General features: G+C 37.1%; 1 pseudogene; it reads right to left on the minus strand.

The window, feature by feature from the left end:
* Window positions 1-5,779: 5,779 nt before the first annotated feature.
* LOC116090368 lies at window positions 5,780-13,244 on the minus strand (annotated as a pseudogene).
* Between the last annotated feature and the right edge of the window lie 725 nt (window positions 13,245-13,969).

The following is a 13,969-nucleotide window of genomic DNA, read 5'->3' on the forward strand; positions in this document are numbered from 1 at the left end:
GGAGTTTTAAAGTGAAACAAAGCAACATAAGAGATGTGACCAGATGAACTTCACCACTGTGACACAAAATATCTACAGTTAATCTTGCTCTCTCTCTGTGTCCTCCCTCCCTCCTGCGCTGCATCAGGGGGTCTTTTCACATTTACACCAAAAGTTGGAATTTGTTTTCTAACTTTATAGTATTATACAATAACTTCACAATATTATGTTGTGATATTAATATATGTATTATTATAATATGTTATAGTTATTATCATTCTTGGGTTTTTTTGAGTGTCCCAAGATTCTCTCACAATTGCAATATTAATAGAGTAGAGGAAAGAAAATCAGTAAGGCAGAAAGGATTAGGTGGAGCATTGGCTTCTGAGCTTAATATTTACCTGCCTGAGAAAATTAGAAAAGCTAAATAAGACAGAAAGACAAATTTCAATGTGGTTTATAGATTTACCAGGTATTTTATAAATCCAACACAACTAGGTGTGAGTCGGTGGCTTGGGAAAACAATCTAAACTGGATGGCAGGGTGAGTTGAAAAGAAACAGTATTAATAGTATTGTTTGATATGTTGTGGTTGTATTTAATCAAGTTACACTGTAATATTCACAATGATACTCATGACTCTAGTTTCTATTTTCTTGTGCTACATTAGCTTTCTAGGGAAAGCATATGAGGTAGTGGGCTTCAGCGTGATGTCTTCCTGTATCTGTCATCCTGCTTTGTTCTCAATCATTTCCCTCCTCCCAGCTCATCCTTGTCATCCAGTGTGTCCTTTCAGAGGCTATTGTTCAAAGGCTACCAGTGTTTGGATGGAAGTGCTGCCCTGTCCTTATCACAGTCTGTATCTTGACCACTAGAAACCTAATTACAATCATCTTGTATCAAATAAGATACATGTTTCAAGAAGCCATAGACACAAAGAGTAAAAATACAAAGAAGACAAACTTGCTAATTTTCAACTAGAATTTTAGTTGAAATGATTTTACTGTGAAGGATAGTAACTTACTTAAGCTAGAGATATTTTTGAATTTTTTGCACTGGAAATTTCAAAATATTTATCAATTCATAATATATACACATACATCTTATAACATAAAAATATATACGTGATGGATATTATATACCTTAATGTCAAATCTTAAGTCAGATATTTTCATCACTGAGGAAATTAAATAGATAATAGACATGTACCTACACATGCTTATGAGCATTGAATAGCCTTAGGAGAGTTTAGCCAAACAAACTCGTAAGTTTGTATCAGAGTGTGAATACTAAAATAATGAACAAAAAATAAACAATGCCAATTCTTAAAGAAGTTTTGCCTTCCTGGCTAGAAATGTAGGTGATTTATTTCTGTATGTGATGCTATAAAAAAAAAAAGACAAAAAGCAATGTTATTTTAGATTATTGTGACACATGGGAAAGTTCTACAGTGCTACCTGTTGGTGTGAAGCGTGTCATAAACTAAAACAGCATCCACCACGAGGTTTGTGTGCTATGGAGTCCTCTGCCTTCTTCATGCTTCTCTTCTCTGGCCCCAGCTGAATCCTGTGCAGTAAAGTGCTGCTACCTTAAGAGAAGTCTTTTCTCTAGATGTAATCTTCAGAAACTAGAAACCCCTTCTAGCATTTGAAATAGATAAGCTTTTCATGGAAATATCTCTTTCTCTTCACAACTGTTCTCCTTGTAATTGAGACAACTCTCTCAGAAGCATCATCATTCCTAAATCATCAGTGTGTTCCACTTGAATTTCCCCTAATCAGCACATAGACATTATCGTATAATCACTGTTACATCTTTTCCAATCTGATAGTATACTCTTAGCCTATATAGTTTTGCTACTATACTTATTATTGTTGCTATTATTTTTGCTATGGCTATTAGTAACCTATTATGAACCAATATTTAAGAACAGATACATTCACGAACAGCATAGTAGTCATTACAAAGGAGGTGCTTGTATATATGTGTTGTATTGAAGAGACATATTGGAGAAAATTTATGTGATAGTATATCATTTTCACAATATTTATAATTTGGAACATTGGACAATAACATACAACAAATAGCATTAGTCTATTAATCCATGTAACTAGATTTCAGTCACTCTACTCTTGGGTTATCCAGTTCAGCAGTGGTATTTTATTGTTACGCACCTAAACTAAATTCATTATGTTCACTTTAATCCTGTGTCATGACAGTTTCCAACCAATAGAAATAATCTCCATTTTCACCTGTAGTTTTTAAGGCATGTTAAGCTAAAGTCATTTTTAATTTTTTTTTTAATCTTACAAATGCAGGGTTCTTTTTGCAGACATGAAGTCAAACTGAATGTTATCTCTGCCCTCAGGGAAATTTCAATCTGGCCGAGGAAATAAAACAAATTATAATAATCCAAATTTGATTACTGGCTGAACATGATCTAAGTTTCCCATTGCCTTTGGTTGTACAATTGAACTATGAAGAACATTTGCGTATGAAGATTACATGACTTCCACAGCACAGGCCCCATTAATCATCAGCACTGACTCTCATGGCATGTGCTCCTGTAGTCTCTCACCACTTAGCCAGCCTAGGGCGTATGCCATGAAATGTTCTAAGAGCTCTCTCTTCAGAGATTAGTTATAGGCATTATTATGTACTTTTAAAAGTAGAGAAAGTAGAGTTCAGTAAAGTTCAACTCATTAACCAAGTACCCAAACTAACTCCTTTTAAGTTTTATGATCCCCTAGTCTTATTAGTAAATCAGAGTTGTATTGCTCTGTGGTATCAGCGATGACAGAATCGTTGTACCTCCATGCCTAGTAAGTAGTATAAACAAGCCCTAGATGTTTCCCTACAACAGTAGAAGCTCATTGGCGTGGCTATTGCCTTTTCTCCACTGATAAGTAAAGCATCGCTCAAACAAATTTAGATAAAAAAGGAATTGAATCCCACTAGTAGAGACTGTCTACAGCACTGTTTGGTGAAGAATTCTGAAAATGTATTTAAAATCAGTAGAAAATGCACATTTATTGTGGCCATAGGAAACACAAGGCACTTCATAGCTTCCCTGTGCCTTTAATCCACAGTGCTCCCCAGCAAGTGCAATAGACCTGCAACACAGTGTTTCTGATTTATTAGCTCTTGGTGTTTTGCTACAATACATGTTATAACCTACTATGGCTCTTTGCCTGTCTCATAAAGTCTTAATTCTTCTATTTTTGCTTATATTGACTACTTCAAATGGTTGCTTTCATAATAACCGAGGGACCTATTTTTAATCTATTTGATTTATTATTTTTACAGGAAAGACTGCAGTTGTGATTTTGAGTAGTTATATGTTGTATAGACATAAAGAATATAACTTAACATATAGGAATAAAAAGTAATTTATAGTCTCAAAGAATTGAGTTGTGGTTACCATAGTAACCTTAACCATGAACGTTAAGCTTTATAAGGTAGAAAGCTTACCCATAATAGTGCCAAAACATGGCTTGTTCATGCTTAATAAGCCAGATATATTATACATCATAATTGTGTGCAATAAATTACTGTGGAGTAAAGAACCCTCTAAGATGGTAAGTCGGCAATTTTTAAGGGTTGACTAGCTTCTTCAAAATGTCTTGTGAGCAGAAAAATTATGCTTTCACTGAAAACTGTTTATTGATATCTATGAAATAAGAGGAGTGAACATAAACATTTAAGCATATAATATACTTAAAAATAAAGACAAATTTCTAATGTTGTCATAAACTTTGAGAGTCGTCAAGGATCCTAGAGAGCAGCCAAAACATTGAAGTGGATCACATGATAGATTACAGTCAGCCTTAGCTGAAACTCCCAACGCAGATCATGCGTTCGAACCACACAGTCCTTACAGATTGAGATGTTATTATGTGATTGTTTCTTTGAGCCTACAATATGCCCTCTCTTTGCTCCCTGGAATAACACAGAGTGAAATTAATCCCCATAACATCATTTGACAGTCTTCAATATTTGAAGATAGCTCTTAAGGATTTTATTCCTCTTCCCCAATACCTCACGTTGATTTCCGTCTGTGTGCTTTCAACATTTTCAGTAGATTAAAGTTCTCTGACATCTCAGCATCCACTGGTCATGCTGTAGCTTGTAAATATCTCGTTTGAGTTAAAAGGGGAACGGGTACCAAATTGAGCAAAGTAACTCTTTCATGTGTCCACTACACACCACAAATTGGACCAATGGGACCTGATGACTATCTCCAAGAAAGAGATCCACATTCTCTATAATAGTCTTATTAGCCATGTGGTCAACCTAGTGCCCCAGATTTGTTTCACATGACCTGCTTGCTGATTGCTTTTTGTGTTCATGTATTTGTAATTCTAAGTCTAGGCTGTCGATTTGTACTCCTGGTAAATGTCTTCTTGCTGTCTGGATCTAACATTCTGCTTTGAATTTAAGCAGGGTTGCAAAATAAACTTTTGACTTTTGATTCCTCTTTTGCCAAGCTTTAAAGATACAGTTATTTGAGGCTAGAGACACAATTTAGTAGTGGAGTACTTGCCTAGCATGTGTAAGGTCCTGGGCTTGGCTCATAGTGTAATTTAAAACAAAATCAAATAATGGTTACTGTCTTAATTAGGGTTACCACTGCTATGATGAAACACCATGACCACCACAACTTGGGGAGAAGGGAGTTTATTTCATTTACATTTCCAGATAATTGTCCATCCAGATAACTGTCCATCACTGAAGTCAGGACAGGATCCTGGAGGCAGGATCTGATGCAGAGGTCATGGACAAGTGCTGCTTACTGACTAGCTCTTCATGGTTTGTTCTGTCTACTTTCTTATTGAACCCTGGCCCACCATCCCAAAGAAAGCATCACCTACAGTAGGCTAGGCCCTCCCCCATCAATTACTAATTAGGAAAATGCCTTACAGCCAGATCTAATGGAGACATTTTCTCATTTGAGATTCCCTCCTTTTAGATAACTCCCACCTGTGTCAAGTTGATGTAAGACTAACTAGCACATCTAGGAATATAGCTCAGTTGGTACATGTTTACTGAGCATACATGAAGCCCTAGGTTCATTTCATACCATCATATAAAACTAGCCACAGTGGTGTGTGCCAGCACCTTGAATATGAAGATTAAAAGTTGAAGGTCATACTTGGTGGCATAGCTAATTTGATGTTTGCCTCAAAAATAAAGAATATATATATATATGTATATATACATATATATACACACACATATATTTTATATGTATTATATATATGTATATATACATTACATATGTATATACATACAGATATATAAAATCAATCCCCAAATCTAGTAATTGCACCTTTTATTTTCACTTTTGTAACTGTTGATTAGCGGGAACTCTTTATTCTTCTGTGGTTACTCACATTCTAGATTGGAGCAGGGTTCTGGATGATATCCTTGTCTTTCATTTTATGCCTAAATATTCCTGTTAAAGACTAGCAAAGAACTATCTTATATAAACTCAAAACTACCTATAAGACTGACTTACAGAAACTATTGTCTTGTTTTATAGGTGGTGATAATTGAAAGATCATATAGATGAATCAAAAGGTACAGACAAGCCTAAATACAGCCCCAGATTTCCCCTTCTACATTATTATATCTTCCAGTTAGACTACACTCAGGCTGAAGGAAAAGATCATATAACACACTCAGTCCTTAGTTCTATGTGCCATTGAGGGTCACATAGAATCAGAGAGAAAGCAGGGTCTTCAAAGGCTTTTTTTAAATATTTTATTTATTTACATTTCTTTTTGACAGGGGATGCAGTGAACTTTATTGATGGTATTCAAGAGAGTAGGGAGGGCTCCCTAGACCCATCCTGTTATTATGAGGGTCTGGGATGAAAATTGTGAGGGAGATACTCAATGTTGGGGTAGGTACTCCTCACCAACTGAGGGCCTCTCTCTTGCTCTCAGTGCCCTTGCTGGGGTGGGTGGTCCAGGGTTTCTTACTCCTTGGAGGCCATGTAGGCCATTAGGTCCACCACCCTGTTGCTATAGCCATATTCATTGTCAAACCAGGAAATGAGCTTTACAAAGTTGTCACTGAGAGCAATTCCAGCCCTCAGCATCAAAGATGAAAAAGTGGGAGTTGCTGTTAAAGTCTCAGGAAACAACCTGGTCCTCAGTGTAGCCCAGGATGCCCTTCAGTGGGCCCTCAGATGCCTGCTTCACCACCTTCTTGATGTCATCATACTTGGCAGGTTTCTCCAGGTGGCATGTCAGATCCACAACAGATACATTGGGGGTAGGAACACAGAAGGCCATGCCAGTGAACTTCCTGTTCAGCTCTGGGATGACCTTGCCCATAGCCTTGGCAGCACCAGTGGATGCAGGGATGATGTTCTGGGCAGCCCCACCACCATCATGCCACAGCTTTCCAGAGGGGCCATCCACAGTCTTCTGAGTGGCAGTGATGGTATGGACCATGGTCATGAGCCCTTCCACGATGCCAAAGTTGTCATGGATGCCTTTGGCCAGGAGATCTAAGCAGTTGGTGGTGCAGGATGCATTGCTGACAATCTTGAGTGAGTTGTCATATTTCTCGTGGTTCACACCCATCACAAACATGGGGGCATCGGCAGAAGGGGTGTAGATGATGACCCTTTTGGCCCCATCCTTCAAGTGGACCCCCAGTCTTCTCCATGGTGGTGAAGATGCCAGTAGACTCCACAACATACTCAGCACCAGCATCATCCCATTTGATGTTAGCGGGATCTTGCTCCTGGAAGATGGTGATGGGCTACCTGTTGATGATAAGCTTCCCATTCTCAGCCTTGACTGTGCTGTTGAACTTGCCATGGGTGGAGTCATACTGGAACATGTAGACCATGTAGTTGTGGTCAATGAAGGGGTCATTGATGGCAACAATCTCCACTTTGCGAAGTGCAGTGTAGAAGGCAGCCCTGGTAACCAGGCGCTCAATACAGCCAAATCGGTTCACACTGATCTTAACCATTTTGTCTACGGGACTTTTACTGGCACTGCACAAGAAGATGCAGTTGTCTCTGAAACAGGGAAAAGCAGAGAGCCTTATTTACCTTTCAAATGTTATCTCCTTTCCTGATTTCCCTCCCGGAATCCCTCTATCTCATCTCCCCTCCCCCTGCTGCTTCTATGAGGGTGTGCCCAACTCCCACCTCCCCACCCTCGCATTCCCATACACTGGGGCATCAAGCCTTCACAGGACCAAGAGCCTCTTCTCCCATCGATGCCCGATAAGGCCATCCTCTGCTACATATGTGGCTGGAGCCACGGGGTCCCTCCATGTGTACTCCTTGGTTGGTAGTTTAGTCCCTGGGAGCTCTAGTTGGTTGATATTGTTGTTCTTCCTATAGGGTTGCAAACCCCTTCAGCTCCTACAGTCCTTTCTCTAACTACCTCATTAGGGACTCCATGATCAGTTCAGTGGTTGTCTGTGAGCATCTGCCTCTGTATTTGTAAGGCACTAGCAGAGCCTCTCAGGAGACAGCTATATCAGGCTCCTGTCAGCAAGCACTTGTTGACATAGACAATAGTGTTTAGGGACTGTATATGGGAAGGATTCCCAGGTGGGGTGGGGCAGTCTCTGGATGGCCTTTCCTTCAGTCTCTGCTCCACACTTTGTCTATGTATTTGTTCCCATGAGCATTTTGTTCCCCCTTCTAAGAAGGACCGAAGCACCTACACTTTGTTCTTCCTTTGTTGTGAGCTTCATGTGGTCTGTGAATTGAATCTTGGGTATTTCAAGCTTTTGGGGGGTAATATCCATTTATCACTCACAGGCTTTTCAATGTCTTTATAATTTCTTGTTCTTTGAGATAATTCATTTATGCAAAATTGTTTTTTAAATCTTATTCCTAATTTAAAAAAAATAATAGAAAGAATTCGCTGCATGCCCTATCCTACTTTAGTATCTGAATTAGAAGAAAACTTTTGATATCTGCTCTCCTACTCTATTTACCACTTTTGACTGTCTTTGATTTTCTAGGAGGAACAGGCAGACCAAGAATATAGAAATGAATACCTCATGCTTTGAAAAAACAGTTGTGAGGAATGAAGTTGACCAGATGTTTTCCTGTCTTATGTAACCAGGAAAAGTAGATAAATATATTCCCAGTCCACATATTTTCTGCAGAGAAAGCTTGGGCAGCTTCAACTGGCATGGGAATGGGCTTTGTAAAAGTTCAATGGTATGTAGTGGTTACTAATATTCCTGACATGTATGTTAGAGTGGTGGAAACTTTGACAATGTATATGCCAATTATCAAATTCTTATGTTATCTCTAGGGTAGTGTGTCTTACCAAACTTATGTGACAGGGCTTAGAGGAAAATTGAACTCTTGTTGTGTCAAAATAAGCCCTTAGTAGGACAACAGTTACAGTGATTGCTAAAAGATGACAAAGTGGTTACAAGAGGCACTTCCTCCAGAGATAGTTGTATCAGTAGCACTTAAAAAGTACTTGATTCCTGACAAGAGAAATTTTCTTTATTGAGCCAGATTTTTAATGCACTCACTGTAGTGACATCACATGAAACTGTCAGAAGATTTTTGTTTTTTATTTTCATTTGTTTCATTGTTTAGTCTCTTCCAAAATAGAAGATGGGCAGAGAAGCATCCTAGTGGAGCTTCATAATACCTCCTGTTATTTCTGATATCCTGGAATCAACATCTTGCAGGAAATGTGTATTACTAACTCATCCTGGAGCGACAAGAGCAACATCAAATACCATGTTTTCTCTTGTCACTTTTATGAAGCACCTTACATGCGTTATCTAGTTCAAGTTTCTTACAGCAGCCTTGTTGGACAACTGATAGGAAAGATAAGAAAATTGGGGTTCTCAGAGAGTCCATTACTGCCTTAAGTGAAGAGACTAGATACAGATGTCAGTGATCTGAGACATAACAAACAGATCTCCTTCAACTTAAAGTACTCTATTCTTTCTACTATATTACAACCCCGAGGAAAATTACAGTTTTGCTAAAATTTCCATCAGAAGGACACAAAGGAGAGTTAGAGGCTGAGGTTAATGATAGTATAAGTCTGAATAACTGATGGCAGATAGACCTAAATAGCAAGGTCTTCCACTGGAAAAACAGCTTAAAGTGCTGCTGTGCAGAAGACTTGGATGATAAGAACTCTCCAATAACAAGAATGTCAATGTCTCACCCTCAAAAATTGCCATTTCTCTCAATTGATATGGACCCCATGATGAATTTTGTAGTTGGATGGGTTCTCAGAAATATTTCAATGGCTATTGTAATTTAAGTAGAGAAAGGCCTTGGAAGATGGGAAAGGGGTGTTACCCAATCTTATTTCTTAAAGTCTTAAGAAAACTTTATTTGTCTTTGCCAAAAATTCTGCTTCCTATATTTGGAAGAATTATCCATTCTCTTCCTATTACACTTGAAAACCATGAGGCCTAGTTTGAGCAAAGAACAGAAGTGGTTGCATAGGCACTGGAAACACATACTTTGTCTTGTCCCTCTCTGTCTAAAGAACAGAGCATGTTGACGGACAGTTTCTTCAACCTGTCTCCCAGCGATAAGAAAACACTGGGGAGTGTACAGCAAGCCTGTAGTAGGCATATACATGTGTGAGAGGAATGCTTGTCATTTAACTAACATGGTCTACATGACTACAAAATAATATAACTCCTCTTTCTTCTAGGTGCTTACCTTAAAGAACAAGAAAAATGCACACACAAAATCTTATAGAATTTCCTTTTCAAACTAGATAAAGAAACAATGAGGAACGATTTGGGAGAAGGCTCCATAGACAAAGTGCTTGCTGTGCAGGAATAAGGACCTGACTTTAAATTCCCCATAAACTTGTGTTCCTATAGTGTCTTCTTCTCCTGATGTTGTGATAAAATACTCTAACAAAATTAACTTGAGGACAGGATTTGTTCTGTCTTACAATTCAAGGACACAGTGCATCATCATGGCAGAGAAGTCAAGGGAGGGGAGCCTGAAGTAACTGATCACCGCCCAGTCACAATCAGAAAGTAAAGAGTGGTGAATGCAAACAGGTTCTCAGCCACAATCTTCCATTTACACAGTCTATACTATCAGCCAGAGAAGGTTGTTAGCCTGGTGCTTTTGTTGGAGTCCTGACAGTGAGGGTGGGAGTCGGGGTGTCTCAGATGTTATTCCCTGCTCTTGGAACCCCTTTACCCCTACTGTGTTGCCTCACCCAGGCTTGATGTGAGGGTTTGTGCCTGGTATTACTGTATCTTGTTATTGTAAGCCAGAGATAGAATATATAGAATCTCCGTGGCCAGGTGGCTTAATATAAACACTTGCAAGCAACAGAATAGTCTGTCTTAAACCGTAGGGCAAAAATAGACACCAAAATTGCCCACTAATTTCTACAAACATTCTAAAGCATGGCCATACACATGAACATGCACACACATCATACATGTAAAAAGATTTTAAATATAGTGAGTTAATATTTTTAATATTATAGAACAATACATTAGACACTAAGAACTAGGTTGGATTCTAAGTAGTTATATATGTATAGCCCAAATAATGGTAAAATGTAACAGAAACTGTGTACACTATTAATGCCTAATAATACTGCTAAATACAGCAGTAATGTATTCTCTGAGAACAAAGCATGGCACAAGCCAAGCCCACATGGACACACATTTACACGCACATATATATACACTCATGCACATGTGCACACACACATACATTTTAATTGAAACTAAATATTCGTTCCAATTTCCCTTAGTTCTAAATATATATAAGTACTCCTATTACATTGGAGAGTACTTTAAGAATGACAAAGCTGTAAGCTTCCTGAGAGCTAATGAGCCAATTTCCCTTAAAATTTAATCTGTAATTTTTTTTTGCAGAAAAATTTTCTTCTATCCCTAAATGAATGCCTTTGCTAACGGTCATTAACTATAGCTCTGAATGCGTAGGCAAGCACATCTGTGTTCTCTATTTAAAGAATAGTTTTGGTATTTTAATCTTATTACTGCAGTTGAAAACCTTCATTTCTTTATTTAAGAATATGAAATGAGGACCTAGAGAGTTGTCTCAGTAGATGAGAGTATTTCTAAAGGACCATAGTTGGCTTCCCAAAAAGCACACCGGGTAGCTGACAGCCTATTTGTAAATCCAACACTAGAGAACCCTCTTCTTGCCCTACAAACACCCACATATATTTCACACACACTCACACACACACACACACATACACACACAAGAAAAATAAATAAATGTTAAAAAAAAAAACTATGAGAAAATTAGACACCAAGTATATTTTCTTTAGAACTAGCTTCAACAGCATGCATTGGGAGATTCTTTGACCTATATTTACATACAGAAAACATGTGAATCAACCTGTACATTATAAATGACAAAACATGGTTTCCTCTGTCCTATCACATCACTTCCTATGGTTCCAAAGTTTTCCATTCTGGGCACCAAAGGGCTCCTGTGAAATTACTATTTTTTTTCAGGCAATACTAGATGATATTAATTTTCTACACAAGGTGTGTTCTAAATGAATGTTTTCAAATGGCTTGAAATTAAAAAAGAAAAAAAGGAAGAAAATAGCAACCCAAACTAAGAAACTGCAACTTCTTTAGATTTACAATTTGATAAAAATCACAAAAAACACATATACATAAAACTTTCACATTTTTTTTATATTTCAGCCACAAGTTGAATAAAATGGTTTAGTATATGTTAATTTTTATTGTCAACTTGACTAGATTTACAATCACCTAGGAAATGCCTCTGGGAAACGTAACAGAGGAGGAAAATCCACCCTGAATGTGAGCAGAACATTGTCACGGAAAGGGCTTCTGCACTAAGCAAGAGGGAGAATAGGAGGAAACAGGTTATTCATCTCTCTACTCTTGATAGTGGATGGAATGTGACCTCCATCCCTTCCAAGCTATGAAGTAGTGTGTCCCCTCAAACTTTAAGCCAAAATAAGCACTTCTTTAATTTTTTAGGACAAGTACTTTTTGTCATAGCAACAATAAAAATATCTAATACAGTATGCAAACTTCCAGAGTTTTAAATTTTTCTGTTTGAATAGGTAACTACATATGTACTATTTATAGTAAGTGACATGAAAGAGCCATTCATTGTGTTACTTTTCTAACATATACTATAAATTAAACTCTCTTCCACATCAATATTATAGAACCTTCATTGTTTTTAACATTTACCTTGTATTCCATGGTGTGTGTTCTCTAAATATTATGCATTAGAATATTGAGTTTGTTCCTGAAACATACTGATATTATTTCTACTTTTTCATTATTGAAGGCCATGGGCAAAAATCTACAAAATGATAAAAAATAAGTGTCCTGTACACTTTATGCCCAGATCCTTGTCTATGAATATTATTGTCAACTAAATAGAACTAGAATTTCTCAGGAAATTGAGAGACACAGAAATGGACACAAAACAAGATGATTCCTTGATTCCAAGGCCAGGAAATGTAGATTAAGATGTAACATCATTCTGGATCCAAAACTGACAATGAGTTCTGAAAATGATTGGGAGGTATCAAAAGGGCATAGCTGCTAGCTTGGAAAAGGCACCTACACATGAAGAGTATTTCTTAATGTAAATTGTGTAGTCAACATTAGATATTAATATATATATTTTACCATTTTATGAGAAAATTAGAATCTATTATTACATTTGGATATAAAAAAAACAAATAAATGAGTAATTAAAAGTGAAATCTCTTCCCAACAGTGTGAAACACACTAAGAGATATGAAGAGATAATGAAATTAAAAAATTGTTTATTAAAGAACATTAAAAGTTGATGTAGGGATGAATCATTATGTATCGGTTAAAGTTAAGGAGTATCCAAATATTTCTTTTTTTTTTAAAGATTTATTTATTTATTATATGTAAGTACACTGTAGCTGTCTTCAGACACACCAGATGAGGGCGTCAGATCTCATTATGGGTGGTTGTGAGCCACCATGTGGTTGCTGGGATTTGAACTCATGACCTTCCGAAGAGCAGTCGGTGCTCTTCCCCGCTGAGCCATCTCACCAGCCCCCCAAATATTTCTATAATCCCAAAAATAGATATTCATAAATCTTCTCAAATTATAAAGAAAAAAATGACATCTTTAGATAAAGCAGAGCTTTACCTGGCTGATCATATGTCCCATAACCATTCAACTGACAGAACCACAGTAAATAATTCATGATATGGTGGATCCAGGAAGAGCTCACGAGACTTCTGGGGTGTTTCTGTAAACAGTATCTCTCATGAATATAATTATGAAACAATAGCAGGTTAGCATAGTGGAGAGAATTCTACCTTGTTGCTTTCAAAAATGTCAATGCCAGAACATCTACAAAAATATAGAAGCCATTTCCAGACTAACCTAGAAAGATGAGATAATGAATACAGCCATAGACATATTTTGCTATAAAACAAATTATTGGTAACATTGGAAAATATAAATAGTTACCTAGATGATCAGATTATCTATTTCAATCCCTTAATTGTGGCAAATGTAGAAATTATACAATACAATAAAGTTTTAGATTTTTTTGTAAATACAAACTGATAAATTACAGGATAAAGACATGTCTTTTTAAAAAAGCACAAAGAACAAGGCAAATGCAATTCAATATTAACATTTAGAGAATATGATTTAAAATGTAATTGGGGATAATTGAAAAATTCCAACGATTTACACCAATTAATAGATTTTATAAATACATATAAACCTTTGCATCATTCTAAAGCTGTTACCACAAGAAGTGGAATTGACAGGTCAAAGATACACAAGATACACAGTTTAGATTTTGAAAGACACTGTTTCCTCTTTTATCCTGATGAGACTCGAAAATCAGAAATGACAAAGGAGATGATGTGTTTCCTGAAACCTTGGCATCGCCTCACAGGCTGGCTTTTGAATGTGGCTGTTATTATTTAAGAAATGAGATCTTGCTGTCATTCAGGTTCGCATC

The sequence above is a fragment of the Mastomys coucha genome, unplaced genomic scaffold (assembly GCF_008632895.1).
Source record: "Mastomys coucha isolate ucsf_1 unplaced genomic scaffold, UCSF_Mcou_1 pScaffold15, whole genome shotgun sequence".
NCBI classification, from domain to species: Eukaryota; Metazoa; Chordata; class Mammalia; order Rodentia; family Muridae; genus Mastomys; species Mastomys coucha.